The sequence below is a fragment of the Mustela nivalis genome (assembly GCF_964662115.1).
Source record: "Mustela nivalis genome assembly, chromosome: 2".
Classification (NCBI taxonomy): Eukaryota; Metazoa; Chordata; class Mammalia; order Carnivora; family Mustelidae; genus Mustela; species Mustela nivalis.
Window position 1 is genome coordinate 59,831,654 of NC_139021.1, and position 25,776 is coordinate 59,857,429.

Sequence of the window (25,776 nt, forward strand, 5' to 3'; positions counted from 1 at the left end):
ATACAATAGGACTTTGAACCCACTCACAGACTTTTTCTCTGTTTTACTTACAAGAAATACTGACACGGGACAGGTAACCTAAAAAGGCTTCCCTTGTGTGTAGGCTCACAATACAGGAACAGCTACCAATTTGGAAATGCAGGAAGACACACCTATATTCTTCTTCCAATGGGACAAAAAGGGGAAGAACAGAAAATCTGTCATCCCTATGACTGAGGCCAGGACAAGTATGACGTAAGTGAGATGTCTATGGGTCAAAATAGAAAGAGACATTCACTGCCAGGTTTTTACAGTGCCAATCTTGTTCTTGCACAAACCTGAAAGTGGGGGTTCCTGGATGCCTCAGTTGCTTCACCAGGTCTCAGCCTTTCATATGCACCAGTTAAAATCTATTGCATTTGGGGAAAAGAGAAGAAAAACTGGTACTCTTGGGGAAGGAGGAAAAAACTGGCATGGACCCAGAACATAAGAAAGCTCCCCCAACACATGACAGAGACAGGATCAGTGTGAAAGCCCTGACCCTGAGACTCAAGATACAGAGCCTGCCAAAGAAGGGGGCTGTACAAGGACAACAAATAATGTCTACCATTCTCTCATCACTGAGATAGCAAGACTTGAAAAACAAGTAACATTAGTGTACTACCTGGAGACAGACAAGAGCTTGGGGAGAGATCTCTGAAGTGCAGGCTCAGAGGAAAGCCTAAAGCTAGGAGTGAAATAGGAAATTAAGAAAACCCTGCCAATAACACAATCCACCCTGAGCACAAAGGAATGGTAGAAATATTTAAAGCCAGTGGTAAATTAAGAGTAGCCATGCAAACACTGAAACCAAGATCAGCTCCCAACCAGAAGGACTTTAACCTCCATAGTAAACACCTAACAGTGGAAGGTGTGTGCTCATGCTCAAGTACGAATACTATTTACCTCACTCTACTATCCCACACATGACATCTGGATTTGAATACATTATGATGAGTTACCAAAAAAAGGGAAGGAAAAAATAAACAAACACACCAATATATAAAAACCCCGAACCTGACTATCAAGAGACAAAACAATCATCAGAAGCATACTCAGGACAGATGCTTAATCTACAAAAAAGTTAAATTACTATGATTCACAATGAGATATCAGAACACACCTACCAAAATGGCTAAGATTTAAAAAATAAAACCATAATACCAAATATATATACCAATTGAAACTTTTTACACACTGCTTATTGGTAAGAAAAATGATACAACCACCCAGAAAACAAGTTTGTCAGTCTCTTATAAAGTTAAACATATGTCTACATGCCTCAATAATCCCAGTCCTATATTTTGCCCAAATGAATTTAAAGATTAGGTTCACACAAAAGCCTCTATACAAATGTTTACAGCAACTTTATTCACATGCTGAAAACTAGAAATGTAGGTGTTCTTTGGCTGATATACAGATAAACAAAATACGGCAAATCATATAGTGGCATATGACTCAACCATAAAAAGGAAGGAACTATTGGATTACACAAAAACATGGATTAAATTTAAATGTACTTGTCACAGAGAAATAAGCCAGATCTCAAATGCTTATATGACATTATTCCATTAATATGACAACTTGAAAAAGGAAAAATTACCACAATGGAAAACAGATTTGTGGTTGTCAAGGACCCATACTGATATAAACATGCAAATAAATAAATAAAGGAGAAAGGACATCTAATCCTTGTGGAATAAATGTAGACAGAATGAAGGTAATTAATGAAAATACCCAATAGAGCACTACAGTAATAATTGCTACAGGCAAGGTGTATCAATAAATGCTAAAATTAGTGGAACAAATTTAAGAGAAATGAGGTATTTACATAGTCTCCAAATATCTCACCCTAATATTCATTAATTATAAAGAGAGAAACAGTCATTTTACAGTGGGGTACCTGGCAGATATCACATAAACCAGGTCTCCAAAATTAACATCACCACTACTAAGAGATACTGATATTATAGACCTCCTGGTATAATGAACTGAGAAAAGCCCATCAGCTCTGTGGTATTCATCCCCAAAAGTAAAAACCTCCATCTACTCATGAGAAATAAAAAAACATAAAAAATAAATTGAGGGACATCCTACAAAAACCTGAGCAGTGTTGTTGACACTCCTGAATGGCACGGTCATTAAGCAAAGGAAAGACTATCACAGTTTGGAGAAGACTAAAAGAGACATGGAAACTAAAGCAATATGGGACCCTTCATGGGATCCTGGAACACAATAAGCTCCTTAGTAGAAAAACTGGTGAAATTCAAATTCAAATAGTGAACAGTGTTGTGGTAAGTAAATTTCTTAGTTTAGGAATTATACCATTGCCCTGTAAGATGTTAATACTGGGGGAGCTGAGTGAAGCACCTACAGGAACTTTCTCTCAGCTCTGCAACTCTTAAGTTTAAAATTAGTCTCCCCCCACAAAAAAAGGTTAAAAATGACTATAATTAATACATTAAAAGTTCTAGTCAAAAAGGTAAACAGCCATAAATGGATGGAGAATTTCAACAGATAGATGAAAACTAAAAGGAAGAATCAAACTGAAATGATACGGTCTATAAAGATCGCCTTTGAGAAGCCCGCTACTAGACTTGCCATGATTGGAGAAAGAACCAGTCAACAGAAATTACCCAAACTGAAACAGAAAGAAAAAATAGAGAAAAATAAAGCACAATATAGTATCGAAGAGGTCTGGGACAAACACCAAATTGTCTAAAATACTACCATTGGAATCCCAGAAGGAGGAGAGAGAATAAGGCAGAAGAAATATTTTAAGGTAGAATGATTGAAATAGTTCTAAATCAATGAAGAGTGTCGAACTACAGACCCCCAAAGGTAAGGAGAACAATGAGCAGGAGAAATGTTGAAATGTTGGGCCGGGAGGGCAAATTAAAACCTGACACCACAGCATTCTGTGTCTAGGAGAAATGTTCTTGAAAATGAAAGTCAAGGAAAAAAACTTTTGTTTAAACAAACAAGCTGACAGAGTTTGTTGACAGCCAAACTTCACCACAAAAAAAAAAAAAAAAAAAGTCTGAAGTTCTTCAGATGGAAGGAAAATGACATCAAGTGTTAACCTGGGTCTATACAAATTAATAAGAAGTATCAAAACCGGTAAATATGTGGATAAATGTGAAAAGCTTTTTATCTTCTCTTTTTTTTAATGAACATCTTTTAAAGATTTTATTTATTTATTTGAGAGAGAGAGTGTACAGAGAGAGAGAAAGAGAGAGCACAAGCCGGGGAGAGGAGCAGAATGAAAGGGACAAGAAGACCGCCAGTGAGTCGGGAGCCTGATGTGGGAACTCAATTCCAGGACCCTGAGATCATGATCTGAGCCCAAGGCAGACTCTTAACCAACTAAGTGACCTAGGTGCCCTAAAAGCATTTTCTTTTAAATTTTTAAGATTAAGAGGTAGCAACATGATGCCTAACAACAAAAATAGTACCCTATGTAGAGGTAAAATGTATGAGATAAACTAAACTGTTGTAAACTATTTTTTTACTATAAAGTGGTATAACACTATTTAAAGATAGACCAGCAACATTAACCAAATAATTAAATAGCACAGATATAGAAAATAACTGTGGGAAAAATGAAGAACCAAAATATATTTAATTGATTTAGAGAGAAGGCAGAACAAGGAAAGAAGGGAACAAATAAGATGGAGAAAAATAGAAAACATTTAAATTCAATGATATAGCTAATTATTTTAATGTAAATAGTGCTAACATAGCAATCCAAAGTCAGAGACTATCAAAGTAGGTTTTTTAAAAAAAACCTTCAAATATATGTTATCCATCAAACAAAAATTAAATATAAAGACATGGATAAAAGTAAGAGGATAAAAAATGATATACCATACAAATACTAAACATAAGAGAACCGGAGTGGTAATTTTTATATTAGGCAAATTCAACTTTGAGATAAAAAATATTACAAGAGATACAGAAATGCATCATAATGTTGTAAGAGACAACTCATTTAGAAGATGTAACAATATAGGTTTAAACAATTCCTATTAAACTCTCTGGAATTTTTACTGTCGATACAGACAAGATTACTATAAAACATACGAAAAGGCAAAGGAACTATAAGAGCTAAAAGTAACTGAAAAAGAAGTAGGAATCTACCCAAGTCCAAGAGTTATTATATAGCTATAATAATCAAGTCAATGTGGTACTGATGGAGAGATCGACACATGGATAAAAGGAACAGAAAAAAGGACTCAGAAGTAGACCTCACAAATACGTTCACTTATTTTTTAGTTGTGGTAAAATACACATAATGTAACATTTGTTATCTTAACTATTTTTGATTGTGCTATCAGTGGCATTAATTATATTCACAATGCTGTGAAATCATTACTACTATTTCTTAAACTTGTCCATCATTCCAAAGAGCAACTCTGGAACCAGTAAGCAAAGCATCCCCTATTCTCCCCTCCGCCAGCCCCTGATAATCTCCAATGTACTTTTTGTTTATGAATTTGTCAAATGCTGCTATTTCATGTAAATGGAATAATAAAATATTTGTCCTTTTGTGTCTGGCTTACTTCACTTAGTAATGTGTTCATGGACGGTCTATGCTGTACTATGTCTCAGAACTTCACTCCCTTTATGGCTGAGTAATATTCCCCCATTGTATTATATATCATATTTTATCTGTTCATCTGTTGATGGATATTTGGATTGCTTCCACATTTTAGCTGTCATGAATGATGTTCATTTAAATGTCATGAATGCAGTGAACATGTGTATATGCATATCTGTCTGAGTCCTTGTTTTCAAATATGTATATATTTTTTAAGTTTTTTAAGTTTAGAAAGTTAGCATGTTCAGAAAAAGAAAACACTGAAATACATAGGAAAACTGGCAAACAACCCAATAGAGAACTAGGCAAAAGAGAAAAAGTTACACACTTTTTTTCACAAAAGAATAAAAATGAATGACAAATAAACATGGCAAAAGGACTTGGCATTGTTTTTTTAAGATTTATTTATTTGAGAGAGAGAGTGCACAAGTGGGAGGGGCAGAGAGAGGAAGAGAGAGTCTCAAGCAGACTCCATGCTGAGCACAGAGCCAGACACAGCTTGATCTCACAACCCCGAGATCACAACCTGAGCAGAAATCAAGAGTTGGATGCTTAACTGACTGAGCCACCCAGGCACCTTAGGACTTAGCATTATTAATAATCAGAGATATGAAAAACAAAAAGACATGCACATACACATCTGCACATGCCATTCTTTCTGCTTGAAAGACTCATGTCACATCTAGATACACACTTCTGCTTTTCTTTATTTCCCCCAGTTCCTTGAAAGGACCTACAAACAGTGCCCCTCGCATAGTGGTGTCCACATTCAGCACAAAGGTCTTGGCTTCCGAATTCCATTCTCTACTGAAAGGAACCTTGGGAAAATGGCTGATTCTAGGGCTGGGGAAGGGAAGGTATAAGACAAATCCAGCAATCAAACAATGATGGGAACATGAGGTCAGTGGGTTATGGGAGACCGTTTAAAGGGGGCTCCCCAGAACCAAATCTATGACACTGTGATCAACAAAATGAATAGTAATGAATTTTTGAAAGTAATGGATTATTGCTGATGAGCAACAATAAAGAATCAATAAGCCTACATTGGTGGGGGTGTGTGTGTATGTGTAGAGAGAGAGAGAGAGAGAATTGGGGGAGAAAAAGAGGGAGAAAGAAGAAAAGCACATCCTTGGGTGACAAAAAATTCCCTGTATGAGTTTATTTGCTGATTAACAAGATTTCCTGTCCTTTCTACTCCTCTCTGGGTAACAGAACTTTTCCCTTTTCTAGGTAAGTAATTATGGAGCAATAGGCATGTTCCATATCAGTATGATTCAGTGTTTCCAGTAACGAAAAGGAGAGATTAATGAGGTGAGTACACATAGCACTGGGCAGTTACAATAAAATCTTATGTTAATGTGGGACTTGACAATTTTCAAGGCTATCTTGATTTTTGTAATGAATTTAAGAGAAATGCAGGGTGAAGGATTATTCCCATTTTGCAAGCTGGGAACACCAGGGCTCATGGACTCAAGTAAGTTGCAGAGATGTAAGGAGAAATGAAGTTTTTTGACTCAGTGCTTTCCTTTGGGAAATCCTTTCTATGGAAGTTTGGTCCTTGGTGAAAGAGTACTTCTGATAGTCAAGTATGTCTGAGCTGTCTTCACCACACAACAGCTAAGTAGCAGAGCCAAGCCCGAGGCAATCTGGACTCCTGAACCTGAGCAAGCTTAAGATTCAAAGACTACGCTCTGTTTCTGCCACTAATTTACTTTGTGGCAGTTAATAACAATGCGATAGGAGTTTTCTTGTCTATTTTGCAATTAAAAGCATACAACAGGGAACTCCTTGACATACACAGCTAATAAGAAATATGGTTAAATCGGAATCTAAAGGCACAGAATTCTTTTGCTTTTGATCTCACTAACACTTCTAGACTTTTAAGTAGGATTTGCATGTGGCAGTTTGAATCTTGAGTCTGGGTTCTTTGCAGTATATGAAACACCGTGAGTGAGTAGTGAAGTTTACATTTGCAATGAGATCGTCCTCTGAAAGGACTGTGGCTGAACTACTATTTAACTTTCCATGTTTGGAAAAGGAACTGAAAGAAGCACTTAAATCCCTTTTCCCCCATTTTTTGTAATATGAGTCAAATTTCAGGAAAGCTCTCCTCACTTTTCCCCACACAAAGAAAATTTTTATGTTCCTATCTGGTGTAGAGCTATCTAATGACCAAAGAAAATCCCCAGATCTTTTATTTTTTATTTATTTTTTTATCTCCCCCCCCCCCCCGCCCCCGCCCTGCCTGGGGAAAAGGCACTTGTTTTAATGGAACAGTCAGCCTGTCAGGGAGCACACAGCAAACTTAATTGGCAGCAGTAGAACAGATGCTTCCCTGAGTCTGTTCATGCACCTGATATGGCTAAAAGAGTTACTGAAAGGCCAACATGTGGTTTTTGAATTGCAGGGAACTGAGTATTATGAAAACTCCACTCTTAATTTGAGACATCATTTAGTATTTCACAAACGATCAATTCCCAGAGTATTCTGTGAATAAAGGCATTGCAGAAGAGGAATGGAAAGCCTTCTTTATGATATGTGTTCAGGCATTCAGTTTCTCGATGGATTCCCAGTTGACTCTGAACTTTAAAACGGCCCTCCAAGGTTGTGCTGTTCGATATCAATATTCTGAAGTATAATGCTATGTGTTCAGCTGAGCACTTTCTTACTTATGATACATTCATTCATTCAACAAATACAAGATACTGTGAGGAAGCAAAACCAATAGACTTAATCTCTTCCCTTGTGGAGCTTAAAATCCAGAATAGGGGTAATAGCAGCATTTAATTTATTTAAAACACACAGATTGCTAGAGTAAATAACAGAAGAGAAGTACTCAGTGTCCTGGGGATGCTAAGGAGAAAGAGATCCCCTAGGTCTTGAGATCTTTTGAAGCTTTGCCAATGGGGGAGCACTTGCTGTGAGCTCTGAAGGATGGGGAGGATCTCACTGCACAGTTGTAGGGTAGTTGCATGGCGACACCAAAAGCAATGATGTCCAGACAGAAATGTACAAGTACACTGACAAGTACACTGACAGGCAATCTAATCAAAATGGTAATGTCGAAGACCACGGATGGTGATCTATTGCTGCTCAAATTACATTGAACTATTTGGTTCTCAATAACACACTTATGCCAGCATTCCAATAATTTTTAATGCTTAATGGTTTCATGCTCTTCCTATTAGAACTCCTCCAAGTGGATAAAATAATGACTAATACAGTAATGTACCTAACATTTAATACATTAATGCATTACTGCAAAGAATGTTAATGCATTCTTTAGAATGCAAAAACCCAAGACCATTTTTGTTAAATCCTCAATAGAGTAAAAGTTGAAACACATAAATGTTGCTTTCATAGAATGTTCCATGACATTAAGACCTCTGTAGTTTAAACTGACAGCCACTACATTTTCTAGGCTTTTGTTTCCTAACCTGCAAAGCAGAGACTTAGATCCCTTGACCCAGATAACTTCTCCTGGCTGTTTGAGTCTCTAAACACACTGAAGTCAACAGCACACAGCTATGTGTTATCAGTTCCCATCTACACCTACATATGGTCCCAATGCAACAGAGCCTCAAACACCACTACCTGACCGGACCAGGAAACCTAGTAATTTTACAAAACCATCATTTTCAAGTTTGAAGTCAAGAAGGTGTCCAGGCACAGAAGTGTCAAAAGTAACCATCTGGACATCGTGCTGAGAGAACTCACCAGAACACTTGAGCTCTGGCCTGATGGGAAAAGAAGCTCAAAGAAGTAGAGAAAGCAGATGTGGGGGACAGGGAAGTGCCCTGACTGGGAATAGGAAACGTGTTCTGTTCTCAGCTCTGCGCAGACTAGCTGTGTGACCCTGGATAAGTTCTTTCATCTCTCTCTCTGGCTTAGAAAAAATTGATCTGAGTGATGCCTCAGATCCACTTTCACTCTGCACAAACCTTTGACTCCATGTGGGATATATGATTCAACATCTTAATGTTAATTACAACAGTAATGCTCTGATTCACCAAAAAGAACACGGATCGTTATTTCTCACAGGCAATTGACAGCCTTTCCTATCAGCACTTCTGTTCTAGCCCCATGCCCTACTTTTATTGCCGAGTCTTCTGATTAAATCCAATTTTTCCCAGTGTAAATGTTCCTGCTTTTCTCCCAAGCCCTTCCAGGAGGGTTTCTGGAGCTCATTCTCCTATTCTGCTCAGTAATGTGGGTAACAAGCCTCTCTTGATACTTCCCATTGCTAAAAATGGAACGTATTCAGCCCTGAGCCCCAAGTTATTAGCCTGGAAGATAAGCGGAAAAATAATTGAAACTCAGAACAGCTGCAGTCCCTGTTAGGTCCTTCTATTTCTAGTAATTAAGTTTTAAACGGAACTTAGCAGATGTGAGTCTTTCCCTTTGTTTGCAAAGGTCATGAAACAACTGCAAAAAATAAATGAAGGTTATGACAGTTTATAGAACACATGTATTTATGAAATAGTTACTAGCAGAAAGAGGATCTTCTTGTCATTAAGGTAACTGTTATCCTTACTTTATATGAATTCTGTCCCTGGTTTAAAAAAAAAAAAAAAAAAAAAGGAACCTCAAACAATATTCCTGTTGGTAAAGATAGTTCAGCTTCATTTTACATATACATTCTTGCTTATCTTCATTCATTCATTCACTGACTCACTCATTCATTGAAAGAACACACACCGGGCTTCAGGAGCACTGGGGTCACTCTGGCTCAGGCCACAGCTGAGAATGTATATTTACTACAGAAATGCAACAGTCCACACTGAGGGCAGACCACGGTCCCCTTCCGCCTGAGAACATGCTTATTCATGATCTAAGCTATTCCTGCGATCGTTCACACAAACACACACAACACAAAACATGCTTTGAAAAAGAATTTTATGAGTTTTTATCATAATACTTTCTTGCGTAGAAAGTGGAACAATTTGTATATTCTTTCCCACCTCACTTATTATTTGGTTAAAATGACTCTGGGACACACTCCGGAATGAATTCTAAGGTAAAGAAAAATATGTAATGTGGTTAAAATTACATAATAGTTATAAAGCTAAAGAAGAATCAAAAAATAAAAAGCCTGTGAGATCAATAGGAAAAAAAAAAAAAAAGTATTCCAGAAATGCTTTAGGGTGAGCAAAAACTGGTAGGTTCGAGGACCCAGGCTTATAGAGGCTTCATGACTGAGTGGTGGTGGAGGTTGTGGGTCTGGAGAGTGTTAGCTATTGTGTTTTAAAGCCTGGAGGACAGAGGAGGGTTGAGCCGACTGGGTTATCCTGCTGCAGGTTATCCTAGTGGCAGTCCCCAGAAGCAGCTGGTATTACTGTATATTTTATCCATAAAAATATTTTAGAACTAAAGCTTACACAATTAAGTAACTTTCCCGAAGTCTCAAAGCTTTGACTCCGTGTCCAGGTCAGGGCTCACACGCAGATCTACTCCAGTTCCAGAGCAGGTCTTGGCTCCACAGCCTCCCAGGGACAGGTGGTAGTGCGCTCCAAGTTATTTCAATCTTCCCAGGCCCCTGATACTCCTGAAAACCTATCACACCTATGGTAATGCTTGCTTTCCTGTTCTCCTCTCCCACTAAGTGCTGTAAAACTCCTCTAGGAACTTCATGTCTGATCGAGTTGTTGCTAAATGCATGTAATAAAATACTCGTCTTTGGCATCCTGTAAATATTGGCAGCTTCCTATTTGGCTCACACCTCCTACTTCCCCGTGCTCTGCCGTGTTGCACGTAGGTCCTTTCCCTACTGCCTGCATTGCAGTATCTAAAGAAAAGTGCTAGATTTTGAGTGTAGTTCAGATCCTCTCTCTCCCTCTTCCTGTCTCTTTTCTAAGTGGATCATCCCTGGCACTAGCAGCTGGAAATAAAATGACATCTGATCTAAAGAATGTAAATAGTGTGTGTGTGTGTGTGTGTGTGTGTGTATGTGTGTGTGGGGGGGGAAGGGGTAATGACCAGGGGGATGCATGGATTAATCTGTGGTATAAACTTTAAATTTTTTAATTTATTACAAATTATTCCATACACATAAACATATATGAGAGTAATGTAACAGATGCACACATATTAAGTCTCCATCTTAAAAAAAGAAAAATTTTCAAATATAGTTACATTCCTCTAATGTCCTACTTCCTAAGTACTTCTTGATGAATTCCATAGAAATTGTAGTACCTGCTTTCATTTCACTTTTAAGTTAACTTTCCATTTTCAAGTTAGCTTTTTAAATTTCAATTAATTTAAATTTAAATTAACTCTTGAAGATTTACTTTCATTAGTGACAAAAGGTTTTGCCGTCTCTCTGATTGAATTCTGTGTGTACTTGGATATCTCTCGGTCACTTCACATTCAAACCACCAAAACCAGAAATTACCAACTTCCCTACCACACTGCCTTCCCCTATGTGTTTCCCCATTCTGTAAGAAGCATTATGATTGTCCCAGATCACCCAGGTTTGCTGTATGGGATCGCGTAAGAGCTTTCCCTCTGCCGCCTGCACCCCCTCTTCCCCGCCCTGGGTTGATATCCCATCAGTCTGCAGATGCGGCTGCTTTGGTTCTCTCTGTTGGTGCTGCATCTCCAACACCTCGGCCTCCCTCTAGCCCAGTGCTTCTCAAACTGTTGTCCAGGAGCCTGTGGGAATCCCCGCGAATCTCTGAGAGTGTCCTGGGGTCAAAACACTGTTTGTGATTAAATGAAGGTGTTATTTGCCTTTTTCATTTTCTCTCACAAGTGGGACAGTGGAGTTTTCCAGAGCCCACATGTCATGTGACATTACGACAGACTGAAGATGTGACAACTGAATGTATGACAATCCAGCTGGCTTCCATAAAGCCAGACAGTAAGGAGATTTGTAAAGGTGTAAAATAGTGCCACTTTTTATACTGTTATTTTGTTTTGTTTTGTTTTGTTTTGTTTTAAAAACAATTATTTCTTGGGGCGCCTGGGTGGCTCAGTGGGTTAAGCCACTGCCTTCGGCTCAGGTCATGATCTCAGGGTCCTGGGATTGAGTCCCACATCGGGCTCTCTGCTTAGTGAGGAGCCTGCTTCCCTCTCTCTCTGCCTGCCTCTCTGCCTATTTGTGATCTCTGTCTGTCAAATAAATAAATGAAATCTTTAAAAAAAAAACGGTTATTTCTTCATGAAAATGCTTCTTATGTTAATATATGTTATTATTTCAAAATTTAAAATATTTTTAAGTTTCTGTTTGAATTTCTAGTATGGTAAACACTGATAGATAAAACCTACCTCAGCAAAAGCACTTTGGGACCCTCCATCATTTTGACCTCCATCCACGGCCCCAAGACCAAAACTGTGAGAGCCACTACGCTCGTCCCTGTCTTCATGGCCTCTCTTCTATCAGCCTTTGCAACATCTTCTCAGTGATTTTCTTTTCCAATCTGTCCACATCTGCCAAGTTCACCTTCTGAAGAAAATTCTGTTTTCTATAATATCATTTCCTTCTCAGAATCCACTGCTGTAGTAATCTTCAATTCCTACATTTTTCACCCTTATCAATTCTCCAGTTTTATCAACCACAATTTCTTTTTTCTTTTAATTTTTTAAAATTTTTATTTATTTGAGAGAAAGAAAATGAGAGAGAGAGAGAGAGAGCGTGCACACATAAGTGGGGGAGGAGCAGATGGAGAAGCAGACTCCCTGCTGAGCTGGGAGCCCAATGCTGAGCTTGATTCCAGGACCCTGGGATCATTACCTGAGCCAAAGGCAGATGCTTAAATGACTGAACTACGCAGGCGCCCCTCAACTACAACTTCTGTTCCCAAACCACCTGCTTTAGACCATCCCCTGGTCAGGCCAGTTGCACTGACCCCAGAACATATTCTCCTTCACCTCCCAACTTTTGAATTTAGGTTGTTCTGTCTCCCATCCCCTCCTTGGACTGGGCATCTCTCCTCTACCCAGTCTGAGGCAGCACAGAGAAGTACGGAGTTAAGAGCATGTGCTTTAGAGTCTAGCTAGAATTCTAGCTACCTCTTCTTAGCTATGGGATAGGGACAATTTACCTTATGGAACTGTAAAAGAGAAAATTCAGTACAGTAGTACCTCCTTCGAATGCCTATTATAAAGATCATACAAGATTAGGTATTCAATTAGTGTTGGGCAATGTTATTCAAATCCTGCTTTTAAGGATCCAGCAGGCTTCTCCAGCACTGTTCTCTTTCCTACTGCACTTACTGGAATGGAAGATTTTAGCCCACGCATCTTGGACTTCTTCTCCAAGTGAGATAAGACACTGTGACCATATGAACTAACTCTATCCTTCTCCCTCTTGCTCCACATATGTGCCTGTTTCCTTAAACCTACCCAGTGTTGTTACACCTGATTCAATAAATTCAATGTGTGTGTCACTGGTCCTCTGCTTTCCATAAAATGATACACACAAACCAATTCTCAGCTGGTCGGGCCACAGAAAATGCATCTGATCTATAACCTTTCATTCCTCTTTCCCATCTCTGAACAGCCAGGCCAAGTCTTCCTCTAGGATAATAAATCCATTCACTTGAAAAAGGAAACTTAAACAGGAAACATTTTATATAGAGAGACAGATTTGATGATAGGAACATCCAAACTACACAAAAATGAGGCCAAAGGTTGGTTGATTCTGGCTGCAAATCAGTCCTACTGTGACATGACTTTTAGGCATCCTCAACTTCTTAGAAGTTTGCTGAGAATTGACAGAGCCTGAACTCCTCAGTTAGGGCTTTGTCAGTGAAGAGTAAATGGTTACAGGATGTGGAAAAGCCTTCCACTTGGGGTCCAAACCTGTCCTGACTTGCTCTGAGGTCACGATGTCTGCTTCACGACTGTAAGTTGGTCTTCTGACCTCTGGAGATCAGCTTTATGGTCGACTAAGTGAACCATGGTTGTTACAGAATGAAATGCGACAGTGAGAGTGTCAGTGTCTTTGATTAACTCCTGGAATGCAGAGAAAATCATCATTCGGTGATGTCATTCTCATGAGAAAGCAAACTTCTTCTGGAAGCTCCCAAGGCAGAGTTGAGAAGCGTAGTATTTTCAGATAAGTTCTGTTGTTACAGATGTGATAGAGTGTCGTGCTTCTCAAACCATCTGTAGTGAAGAACCAGTTTTATGTTTTATTTTCAACCTGTGGATCAGTACTTTTGTCAAAGACAACAAAATACCGTGGCAATGCCAAACTGTTATACAAGTTTCTGAATGCGTATTCTCATTTTCTGAGAGTTTATCTCACTATGCCCCAACAATTGGAAATCACAGAGTGGCAGACTTTGAGGGGCTCTGGCAGAGTGGACACTTGGCATTCCTCTTGGCCTCCTAGTATCTCAACTGTCTTCCTAGGTTTAAGGAATTTCCTTAAGAGGTAGAGCTCACCTTCCATTTTAGAAGCTGAGGAGGTCAGCTACTTGCATTTCCAAAACTTCTATGCAAATAAATGTGGGCACATAGTGTCAGTCAATGCAAGGAGCTGAGACTTTGAATCAGAAGCCATGAAATGAAGAGGTGAGGACTGTGCAGAATCCATTTGGGTGAAGCTACTTGCAGATACACACAGTTCCCAAAGGCAGCATTGGCAACAGTTCCAACAGCTGTAGCCCATGTCTATTTGTCATTAGCTATCTGTTGCTGTGTAACAAATTACCCCAAACCTAATGGTTTCAAACAATGATAAACATTTCTTTCTCCCATGGTGTGGATCAAAATTCAGAGCAGCACAGCTGAGTGGCCGTGGATGAGCCCCTTAAGAGTTTGGAAGGTAAGATATTAGCTGTGATTGCAGTCATGTTCATGTGCGACTGGAGATGGAGGGCCTGCCTCCAAGGGGATTCGCTCATCGGGTTGGTAAGCTGCTGCTGGATATTAGGAGGAGGCCCTGGTCCTCTCCCAAGGGCTCCTTGCATATTCTCAGAGCATGGCAGCTGGCTTCCCCTTGCCACCTCTGTGCAATCCCGGAGACCAGACAGAGGCTTCAATAACCTCTATAACCTAGCATGGGGAGTTAAACTGTTACCTCCGCAAACTCTACTGGTCACACAAAGCATCCCTACTTCAATATGGAAGGATATTGCACAAGAACATTGGTAACAGGATGTGAGATTTTGGGGCACCATCTTGGAGACTGGCTAACCAGCAGGCTGTGGGATCTGTACCTGATGGCAGTGGCAATTGCTCTGTAGAGAACTAGTTCCAAACTGAAATATCTTCAAGTCTGGTTCCCTGACCATCTGAGAGACTCACTGAAGTTACTAAATACCCTTTTATCAATTTTTTTCTCTTCTAAATTTCTCAGATTGCTTTTAGTTGCTTGCAATTAAAAACTGATATATGGGGCAGGGTGGGGACAGGGGAGTTAATAATACTTTTTTTTTTTTTAACCTATTTTCCTGGAAAGCAACCTAGTATCTTCCTGCCACATGGAAAGTTTGGTTACATAAGATTAGAACAGTACACTCTATTTCCAAGCTGACTACAGCCTTGCCTCATGATGATTCATCTTTCAAAATTTACAGCCTAGCCTTTATGTGGAGTTGTTAGTACCATTATGAAGATATGGTCTCACAAGTATGATTTAGCTCGCAAAAAACTTTCACTCAAAATAACTGTATTAGCAAAATCTTCTTTAACTATAATGCAGCAGAATGTTTTTCAAATGATTTTTTCAGTTTAAGAAAATCTCATGACAAATGAAATTGGGAAAAGCTCTGGAGTGTCACATAGGCACTCATAAAAGGAGAGCATGTAGAATCACTTTGCAAACAGTTGGACATTACCCACCATAACTGAACATGCATGGATTCCACCAACACTCCTGGTCAGTTTATACCCAAAAGAAATGCATGCATGTGTTCATCAAAGGACGGCTACATTACCACCAGCGCTAGTCATGGTCCAAGCACAAAAATAGTGCATGCCACATAATTCCATTTATACATTGAAAAAAAATTAAATACAATTAAGTTTTAAAAAATAAATACAAAATTTAAAAATGGCAAAAGAAGTTTATGGTGTTAGAAATCAGGGTTCTGGTTACCATCAAGGGTAGGAAATGATATTGACTAGCAGAGAAAAGGGCTTCTGAGATAATGCTCTGTGCTGACCTAGTCCTTGATAGGCGTGCTGGTTACACAAGTGTATTTAGTATCAAACTACATGCTTATGAATTGTATATTTTATATGTATATTTTCCTTCAGAGAAAAGTATACTTTAAAAGCATAATAGGGACATTGATTTGCCACCTCTTATCATCTTTTTATCTCCCATAGCTTTTAAAAACAATAAAATAACTAAGGAGTGCGTTTGTTGTGATGAGAACTGGGTAATGTAAGGAAGTGTTGAATCACTATATTGTACACCTGAGACTAATATAACACGGGATGTTAATTAACTGGAATTTAAATAAAAAGTTAAAAATAAGAATACAAAAAAATATTAAGTAAAGCAAATTTTCATAGGATTTCTTTGATTTATAAAAATTTCACCTACCAAGTTAAACGAATTTATTGCTTTCATTGTTCCATGAACTAAATTTACTTATTTACACATTTCTTTGCTTGTGAAGAGCTTCCTTTTTGAGGGAAAATTTTACCTTTTTCTAAAATGGAGACATTGATTTTTCTCTGTTATAGCTTAGAATCCATTATTTTTTAAACTTGGCAAAGAAATAGCCCAAGAGGAATTTGCTGGGACAACCTGAGTAAGTGATGACGGAGCTGCAGTGACTGTCTGGACTTTGAGTGCTATATATAACCATAACCAATGTGTTTAAACTAACTCTAGCAGCACTGAGCCACACCTGTGATGTGCGTCCCTCTGGATGAAAGTCATGGCTAGCTTGTTTACGTGACAGAATTTCCTGACCTTTATTTTAACACAAGCCTTGGAGGGGGGAAAATGTTCCTTACAAAAACATTTTATCTGAAATCTTGGTAAAAATTCTAACAGGCAGTTCAACTATTTTGTGATACCAGGACTAGCTTTTAGCACTAAAACACAGCACTACAAATTACAAAGCTGTGATCACCAGGACAGCACGGTACTGGCACAAAAACAGACACATCGACCAATGAAACAGAACAGGGAGCCCAGATATGGACCCTCGATTCTATGGTCAAATAATCTTCACAAAGCAGGAAAAAATATCCAATGGTAAAAAGACAGTCTCTTCAACAAACGTTGCTGGGAAAATTGGAGTGCCAAATACAGTAGAATGAAACTTGGACATTCCCTTACACTATACACAAAGATAAACTCTAAATGCATGAAAGACCTCAATGTGAGACAGGAATCCATCAAAATTCTAGAGGAGAACATAAGCAGCAACCTCTTTGACATCAGTCACAGCAACTTCTCCCAAGACATGTCTCCAAAGGCAGGGGAAACAAAAGCAAAAATGAACTTATGGGATTCATCAAGATAAAAAGTTTCTTCACAGGAAAGGAAACAGTTAACAAAACAAAGAGGCAACCCACAGAATGGGAGAAGATATTTGCAAATGACATTCCAGACAAAGGGCTGATATCCAAGATCTATAAAGAACTTCTTAAACTCAAAATCCAAAAAACAAATACCAGTTAAAAATGAGCAAAAGACATGAACAGACTGTTCTCCAAAGAAGACGTACAAATGGCTAACAGACACATGAAAAAATGTTCACCCCCATTGGCCATCAGGGAGATTAAAATCAAAATCATAACCACACTGAGATTACCACCTTATACCAGTTAGAATGACAAAAATTGACAAGGAAAGAAACAACAAATATTGGAGAAGCTATGGAGAAAGGGGAACCCTTTTGCACTATTGGTGGGAATGCAAGTTGGTATGTGCATTCCCTTTGGAAAACAGTGTGGAGGTTCCTCAAAAAATTAAAAATAGAGCTATCCTATGACCCTGCAATTGCGCTACTGGGTATTTATCTCAAAGATACAGATGTAGCAAAAAGAAAGGCTATATACACGCCAATGATCGTAGCAGCAATGTCCACAACAGCCAAACTCTGGAAGGAGCTGAGATGGCCTTCAACATATGAACTGTTAAAGAAGATATGGTTCATATATACAGTGGAATATTACTCAGCCATCAGAAAGGATGAATACCCAGCTTTTGCATCAACATGGATTGGACTGGAGGAGATTGTGCTGAGTAAAATAAGTCAAGCAGAGAAAGTCAATTATCAGGTGGTTTCTCTTATTCGTGGAACATTAGGAATAGCATGGAGGACATTAGGAGAAGGAAGGGGAAAATGAAGTGGGGAGGAATCAGAGAAGGAATGAAACATGAGAGACTATGGACTCAGAGAATCAAACTAAGAGTCTTAGAGGAGAGGGAAGTGGGCGAATGGGTTAGTCCAGTGATTGGTATCAAAGAGGGCACGTATTGCATGGAGCACTGGGTGTTATATGCAAACAATGAATCTCAGTACACTACATCAAAAACTAATGATATACTGTATGGTGGCTAACATAACATAATGAAAAAAATAATAACAAAAAATAAAAAAAATAAAAACTCCTTCCAGAAAGGTCTATAAACAGTCAGAGACACTTGACTATCACAAACAAAATATTCTGGAACAAAAGAGACCTTTGATTTAGGAAAGCATTCAGATTGTAAGGATTGCCTCTGAATGATTCTGTAATTTTATTGGAGACCACGTTCTGGAGCATGCGCAGACATCTCAAGAACAAGAGCTACTCACAGTTAGCCCTCAGAACTGCATAATGGAGTCCCGTTATAACCACACCCTGGGAATTATGCCTTTTAGGTTTTATGATGGGTATGTCACAGTGTGTCTGATCCAGGTGATGAGGAAGAGCTCAGGAAGTCCTTCTGGGCTAGCCTTAGTGTAAGGGACCCAGCGTGTAAAAAAATGCCCCTGTCCCTGCTTGCTTACCCTTCTCATTTATTCAGTAGTTCACCACTCCACGAAAATACTCTGCACAAATGCATTTTTCTCTGGAGTCCTGGGAAGGATTCAAGAGTTCTGTTCAGCCGCTTTTTTGGTTACTTGTGCATACCACTAACACAATATGGATCTTGCTTGATTGTTTTTCTTTCTTGTGTCTCTAGAACCCTGCCCGGCACATAGCAGATTCTCAATAGCTGGCTGATGAGCGGCACAAACAAATGAATAATTGTGATCCTGAGCAGTAAGGGGAGTCAGCGTCCTTGACAGAGTTATAAGCTGATACTATTGAAGAGAGTAGACCTTAGGATGACAAGCCCTGCTCTCCAGAGGACATTACTCCAGGATGTCAACCAGACTGAACAGTTTTAACTGTGCAGATCACCCTCGAGGCCAGGCTGATTCTGATTTCCAAGCCTTCAGAACCACAACAGCCAACCTCCTCGGCACTCCCAGCCAGACTGGCCTGAAGGCTGCCAAGCCCTCCGGGCTGGCTCCGCTGTCCACCCTGAAGCTTTATGGCTTTGGCAAGTCTTTGCTCATTCTGAGTTCAAAAATATTTACTAAATGTCCTTTATGTGTCAGGCATTCAACCTTTTACATAAATTAGTTACTTAAATTCATTTAGGTCCATAAAATAAAGATAAAAATAGCTGTCATACAAGGTTTACTGTAAAATTAAATGAATTCCAGTATGTAAGTCCCCTAATGTTTAATCTAGTGTATAGGAGTTCAGAAGATGACAGCTATTAAGAGTGAATATAATGAAATGTGATTTTATCCTTCTCCAAAACAAAACATGACTTGGGAAACATTACAGTATTTAAAAGCCAAATACTGAATTTTTTGAAATTTGCAGTTTGAATATTTCCTACTTCTCTCTGAACAGGAGTTATTTATATTAGGTTGTAACTGCAGATGGACTTTATATTTGACCCAACAGTACAAAAATACAAGGAGATATTTCCCAATTACAAAACTCAGGTAACAATTCTCATAACTCCCTAGATTCATAGTTGTTACACACTCCGTCTCTCTGCTAAGAACTGCCATTGTTGCCCAGGGAAAATCAATCTCCTCTAATATAAGGCGCTTTCATGGCTACAAGAGCAGTATTTTCCAAAAGCAATCTATGTGTATGTATACTTAATCACAGGCCCTCTGAACCCAAAATGAACTTCCCCTCACCTGAAAATACAAAAGCTTCATCAGTGAAGCTACGGACTTTACTTACTATTACTGAACAAATACTTCAACATAAAATTAATTAGTCATTTATACCTTGGTATCAATAAAATTAAAAGACCTTTTCTTAAGCAAGTATGAAAGGGTAGGGAGTAAAGTTAGCTTCTGGAAGAAAATGGCTTTCTAGTCTTGGAGCTCTGACAAGAAGTCGCACACGTGGGCGGGCTGTCTACAAGCACTGAGAGAAACATGTGAGTAGCAGAAGTCAAGGATACTGCAGCCAGGCTGCCTCCATGCCACATATTCACCTGATTGAAATTTCCAGATAACCAAATTAATGACAACCAAGTCATCTGTCCATCACAATTCATGAAATCATGGGACCCCTGTGCCAAATGTGGTTCATCGACATGCATCGGTCATTTACACTGTCGGGACAGGGCTTGCATTCCCTCATCTACAAAATAAGAACAGCATTAGACAATCCTTTGCTAATTGGTGATCCACTAATAGCCTGTATTAGTGGTTTTCAAACTTATCATGTATGCAGATGACTCTGGAACATAAAAAACAAAACAAAACAACAACACACAAAACCCCCGCAAAGGTTAGCCTGTGATGTTCCCTGAACTCCACGTGCAGACTCTTTGGGGCAACAACTCTACCCTCCATTGTGTCAGATACCATCAGTGAACCCCTTAGGTCCCTAAAACCCCACTATTCACTTATTCCAGATGCCCTCTGACAGCCAGGGTGGCCTGTAGTGAGAGAGGACTCTTGTCAGAGCTACGGAAGTACGAGTGCCAGGGAATGAACATGGGAATGATAATGATAACTGGTATGTGAGTATTCAAGCTTCCTTGCCTCCTTGGGGGAATTATTCCAAGAAGCATGCACCATTTCCCAACATTTCCCCCCTGGAACTGAACTCCCATTGTCCACACTGGAGCTGCCTTAATAACTCACTCTTTACCAGCTGTCTCCCTTCCATGTATGATTTTTCCCAACATTTCCAAAACATAGTTCAATATATATTTCAATTTGAAAAGAAACACTGGAAAATCTAATTCTTCAGAGTTCTCTCACAATACAAATTTACCTTTCCTATCAAGGACATAGCTTAAGGTTTAAGAAACTTTGCATTGGTGTAAATGTCTATTCTGATGTTCAGAAATAGAAGGCATGTGCCTTTAAAAACAGAGCAAAAAGAACAAAAACAGTTAAATTCCAGTTCCTCAAAATGAACCATTCACCCCTAGTGTAAAGAGAAATCCAGAGATGGAAAGTTCATGTACTCTCACATTTTTCTATCGAAACTGTCCCTTCCCCAAATTCCCCTAATAAATGCAGTATCTGACATCTAAAAATCCCCAATTTCATACTTGCATAATCTTATCAACAATTTGATTTCTTCAGTATTCTGTGTTTTATAGATTGATTATCATCTTTATTTTCTTACAAATACAGCATTCATAGCTGATAGGGACTGTAGATAGAAATAACTCTATCTCTAAACTGCACATAGTTTATTAACTCAAAACTAGGAGATCAATACAAGTTAGCTACCAAATCTCCCTCATCGTAAAACACATGACTGTAGAATATGCCACTGATGTCTTGTTTGGGCAGTTCTCCAGCCTCCGTCTATGGCAACACAAGCATTTCTGCCCCTGACTCTTGTCATACACGGTTCAAGTCTGAAAAGTAGCTAAACTGAGCACCAAAAATCTAGCTCTTTACTATATTCCTGGCCATTTTTGATTCTAAAGTCAACCGCCTCTGAGCCACCTGCCAAATAGTCCTGCAAGGAGCCAAAATAAGTCTACCTTTAGGGTGACCGAGGGAAGAGTCACCAACTTTTGGTGAGTGCCCTCTCCTATCTACCGTCCTCTCCATAAGAGCCTTCCCTTTTGTCTTGCTCCCAGTCAGCTTTGGAGAAATAAGTCAGTTATATTCAGCAAGGCTCTTACACAAAGTATCAGTGGTAGGCCAGAATCCCTAGTCAATAGAGTATTTTCGGTTTTCTGGATAAGGAAGCCCATGAGAATTCTTCCCTTCTAGACTTAGGTGGAACTGGGCATTGTTTCAGGAAAAGATATTGTATGTGAATATATTAGAGGGTTTCTTCCAGGCATGTTGCCTACTCCACATTCTATTAAAAAAAAAAGTCAGTATCAATTCTAAAATAGGGAGTAAAATTATTACTTTAAGATTTTATTTACTTGAGGGAGAGAGAGAGAGAGGGCACAAACAGGGGGAATAAAAGGTAGAAGGAGAGGGAGAAGCAGATTCCCTGCTGAGCAGGGAACCCCATGATGGTGAACTTGATCCCAGGACCCTGAGATCATGACCTGAGCTGAAGGCAGGTGCTTAACTGACAAAGCCACCAGGCGCCCCAGGAAGCAAACTATAAAATATATATATATATATATATATATATATACACACACACACACACGCTATAAATATTTATATTTATATATATATATTTATATAGATATATAATACATATATATGTATTATAGTTTGCTATAAATATATATAAATAAAATATATATTATGCTATATACTTATAGCATATACATATACATATATTAAGCATATATAGAAGTAGAAGGAGAGGGAGAAGCATATATGTATGCTTAATATATGTATATGTATATGCTATAAGTATATAGCATAATATATATTTTATTTATATATATTTATAGCAAACTATAATACATATATATTTTTTTCCCCAGATATTACTGAAATATACAGCCTGAAGTGGCAATACAGCTAAGCAGCCATTTCCTTTTTCATTTTAAAATATGTTTAAAGTCCCCTTCAAAAACATACACATGGTACCAAATGATTCAGCCATTCAGCACAATCGCCATTCCAAGAGCTCTCAGAGGGGGCCTCCAGCTAAGTCTTCACCAGTTTTCTTCAGTATCTAGCCAGGTTAACAATGTGGATGGGGTTCAGTCCCAGAATTCTCAGGAGGCATAGCTAATAAAGTTCTTGGTAAGCACTGGACAGACATAAAAGGCATATGCATTGAGCAAGAACACTTGAGAGCTTCAGAAAAGCATTTCATGGACATGAAAAAATATTGTGTTTGAAATGTGATGAGTTCTGAAGATTTATTTGACTTTACAGGGGAAAACAAGACCAGAAATAATATAGTTTCAGAAGACACTTACAGTGAGTTTTAACTCTCAGACCTTACTCACATTTGGCCTCTGTATCATTTCCCTTCACAAAACCCCACATGAGGGAGAACTCAATTTCTAAACCCTTGACAATATTTGACACCAGGAACACACATTACCGTTAAGCTGAATGGAAAAATATTTGCAGATTTCAGAGCTTCAGTTGAAGGGCACCTGTTTGGGACAAGTGGGTGGTTCAGTTGGTTAAGAATCTGACTCTGGATTTCAGCTCAGGTCATGATCTCAGGGTCGTGGGACTCAGGCTGCCCAACGGGACCTGCATCACCACGGGTGCGGAGCCTGCTTCAGATTCTCTCTCCCTCTGCCCCTCCCTGCTCATGCTGGCACTCATGTTCGCTCTCTCTCCAGTAAATACATCTCTAATCTCTTTATTTTGTTTTCGTCACACATAGCAAAATGTGAAATTCAATAGCTACTACCCCTTCCCTCACGGTATAGCTCATCCAACTTTATACCCAGCACTTCTGCTTGAAAACAGAACCACAAAGCTCCTAAGATGAGACATTTTTAGTAGGTTTTGAATCCTTTCTGAGTATGAGAGGGTAGGATATGCAAATTTCAGAAGAAAAGTTTCCCTTGGGGTAAATTTGGGGCTTTGATCCTAAAATAAACCAAGAATAACAGAGACAGAGTTGTTTTGAAATTAACAATGCTATCTCATTTAAATCATCCCAGAAATATTAACTGAGTGGAAACACCATAGAACATAATTTTTACGGCTCCCAACAACTCTCTTCCTTTCTCTCACTCTTTCTTACAGACTTTGTTCTCTATGTTCTTCTCCATACCCAGTGTCCCCCACTGACCCCTTCTTAAAGGTTCTGCTAGCTTTACTAGTACCAGGGTCACAAATTCCACCCAAACTGCAGGCATGGGAATGCCATTATAGTGGATGAATCATAAATCTATCAAATCATTAGAATAATAATATAAAATAATTGACAGTGTAAGTAGGTTCATTTTTGGATAACCTATCATTAGATGTATAGCTCACCCATGCAAGCAGAAACTTATGAATTTGTCCAAGGGGTTCCCTGGAATATTGTCAGGAGATGTAGGCACTGCTTTAATCTGCCCAGAAAAATCTGAGACGTGGGACAACATTCACTGCAAAGTTATTTGAGAAGTTTTAATCAAGAGAGAACTCACATGATGGCTGTGTCGTACAGTAAGGAATGTTTCAACAGAAAGTATCAAAAGAGTTTTACTGTGGCCTCAGTCAATAGGGTTTTTTTTTTTTTTTCCCTCATACAAGAATTCCGCACGTAGGCACAGCTTGTGTTAGTTTGGCAGCTCAACAATGTCAGGAACAGTGACTCTAAAGGAGAGAATCCCTTTAGAGGAGGGATTCCTGAGGAGAGTTGCCCCCAGATTCTGGCAACACATCCCCACTTAACATAGATGACAAGAAGGGGTAAGGAGCAGAGAGGCGCATCTGTCCCTTTTACAAGAAAAGCAAATGTTTTTCTAGAATCCTACTCTACAACCCCACTGACACCCCACTGAGGTCTTCTGCTTGTTTTCTCCTGTCTGCCCAAGCTGCAGAGGAGAGGAGACTGGCGAAGCAGCACCTAGCTCTCCCACCTGCTCTAGGAGAAGTAGGCAAGTGAGAACGGATGTTGGGTTAACCAAGTCATGGTCTCCGCATGCGTGAATTTGAAGTGCGAGGACAACCAGAGCTTGGCTTACCCTCCCTCCTCGGCTGCCCTCCCCGGGCTTAGTAATTTTCCCCACCAGGCAGGAGATACTTTGAGGGCACTGGCTCCTGTGTTTAGCTTCCCAGTGGCTGAGACCCAATTCTAAGCACTGAATCTTGAGAGCAAACAAGAATTCTAAAGTCCTCGTGTCTTCAGAATTTGACACCAGGTAAGTCCTTGGTCAAACACTTTCCCACTTTCTAAAAGACAAAGACCCGTAAGCAGCTGAAACTTATTTGGTCCTTTCTTTTCTTTTTTTTTAAAGATTTTGTTTATTTATCAGAGAGAGAGAGCGAGCACAGGCAGACAGAATGGCAGGCAGAGGCAGAGGGAGAAGCAGGCTCCCTGCCGAGCAAGGAGCCCGATGCGGGACTCGATCCCGGGACGCTGGGATCATGACCTGAGCCGAAGGCAGCTGCTTAACCAACTGAGCCACCCAGACGTCCCCTGGTCTTTTCTGAACCTGAGGCACATGTGTCCATGCCAACTTCTTCAAGGGGTCAAGAATTCCACTACTTGTTTTAATCATGGCCAACTCTTTCCTCCTTCCCTCCTTGTTTTGCCAGTGTCTGTGCCCATTAGTACCAACAGGAGCATAGACGGTGAAAGGCTTGGCAACCGTTTCCATGTAGTCTACTAATATATGCAAAATATTATCAAACATATGCTTGTGGACAAAAGCTAAAGCGGAAAGTTAGCTTGTTTTCATAATAGGCTGCAAAGTTTCTTAAGTGGAATTCCTCAGTGCACAGCATTAGCCGACTGGTTTGCCTGTAGATGACTTTATCAGCTTTTTAGGACTTACGCACAGCCTCCTGCTGTTCTGGTTACCTTCCGAGTAGATATAAGAATCACTCCTTCCTATAATTATTTAGGAATATTTTTCAACTTGTTGTCACCCTTTCGGGATATTTTTTACTTTGTACCGCAGCTGAAATAGCCACAGAATAATCAGAAGTCTTACAGTTATTGCAAAGAAAAGACTAACACTAATGAAGCAGCTTGGTCAATACAAAAATTATTACCTGGATTTTCCTGGACCAGAGAATTGGTAGTTAGCAAAAATGTCTTCTCCACCTTGGTTTCACCACATGGAACATTCCAACAGGATATATTTCTGTAAACAGCTTGTCCTG

At 39.3% G+C, this 25,776-nt stretch overlaps 2 long non-coding RNA genes across 2 annotated transcripts; both read left to right on the forward strand.

Annotated features, from left to right (window-relative positions):
- The first annotated feature begins 5,439 nt into the window (after positions 1-5,439).
- On the forward strand, positions 5,440-11,471 carry LOC309860421. The gene is made up of 3 exons (XR_014309358.1): positions 5,440-5,518; positions 5,849-5,929; positions 11,370-11,471. It is a non-coding gene; the product is annotated as an uncharacterized lncRNA (long non-coding RNA).
- A 2,860-nt stretch (positions 11,472-14,331) lies between these two features.
- Positions 14,332-19,368, forward strand: LOC309856466. The gene is made up of 2 exons (XR_014307220.1): positions 14,332-14,390; positions 18,705-19,368. It is a non-coding gene; the product is annotated as an uncharacterized lncRNA (long non-coding RNA).
- The last annotated feature ends 6,408 nt before the right edge of the window (positions 19,369-25,776 follow it).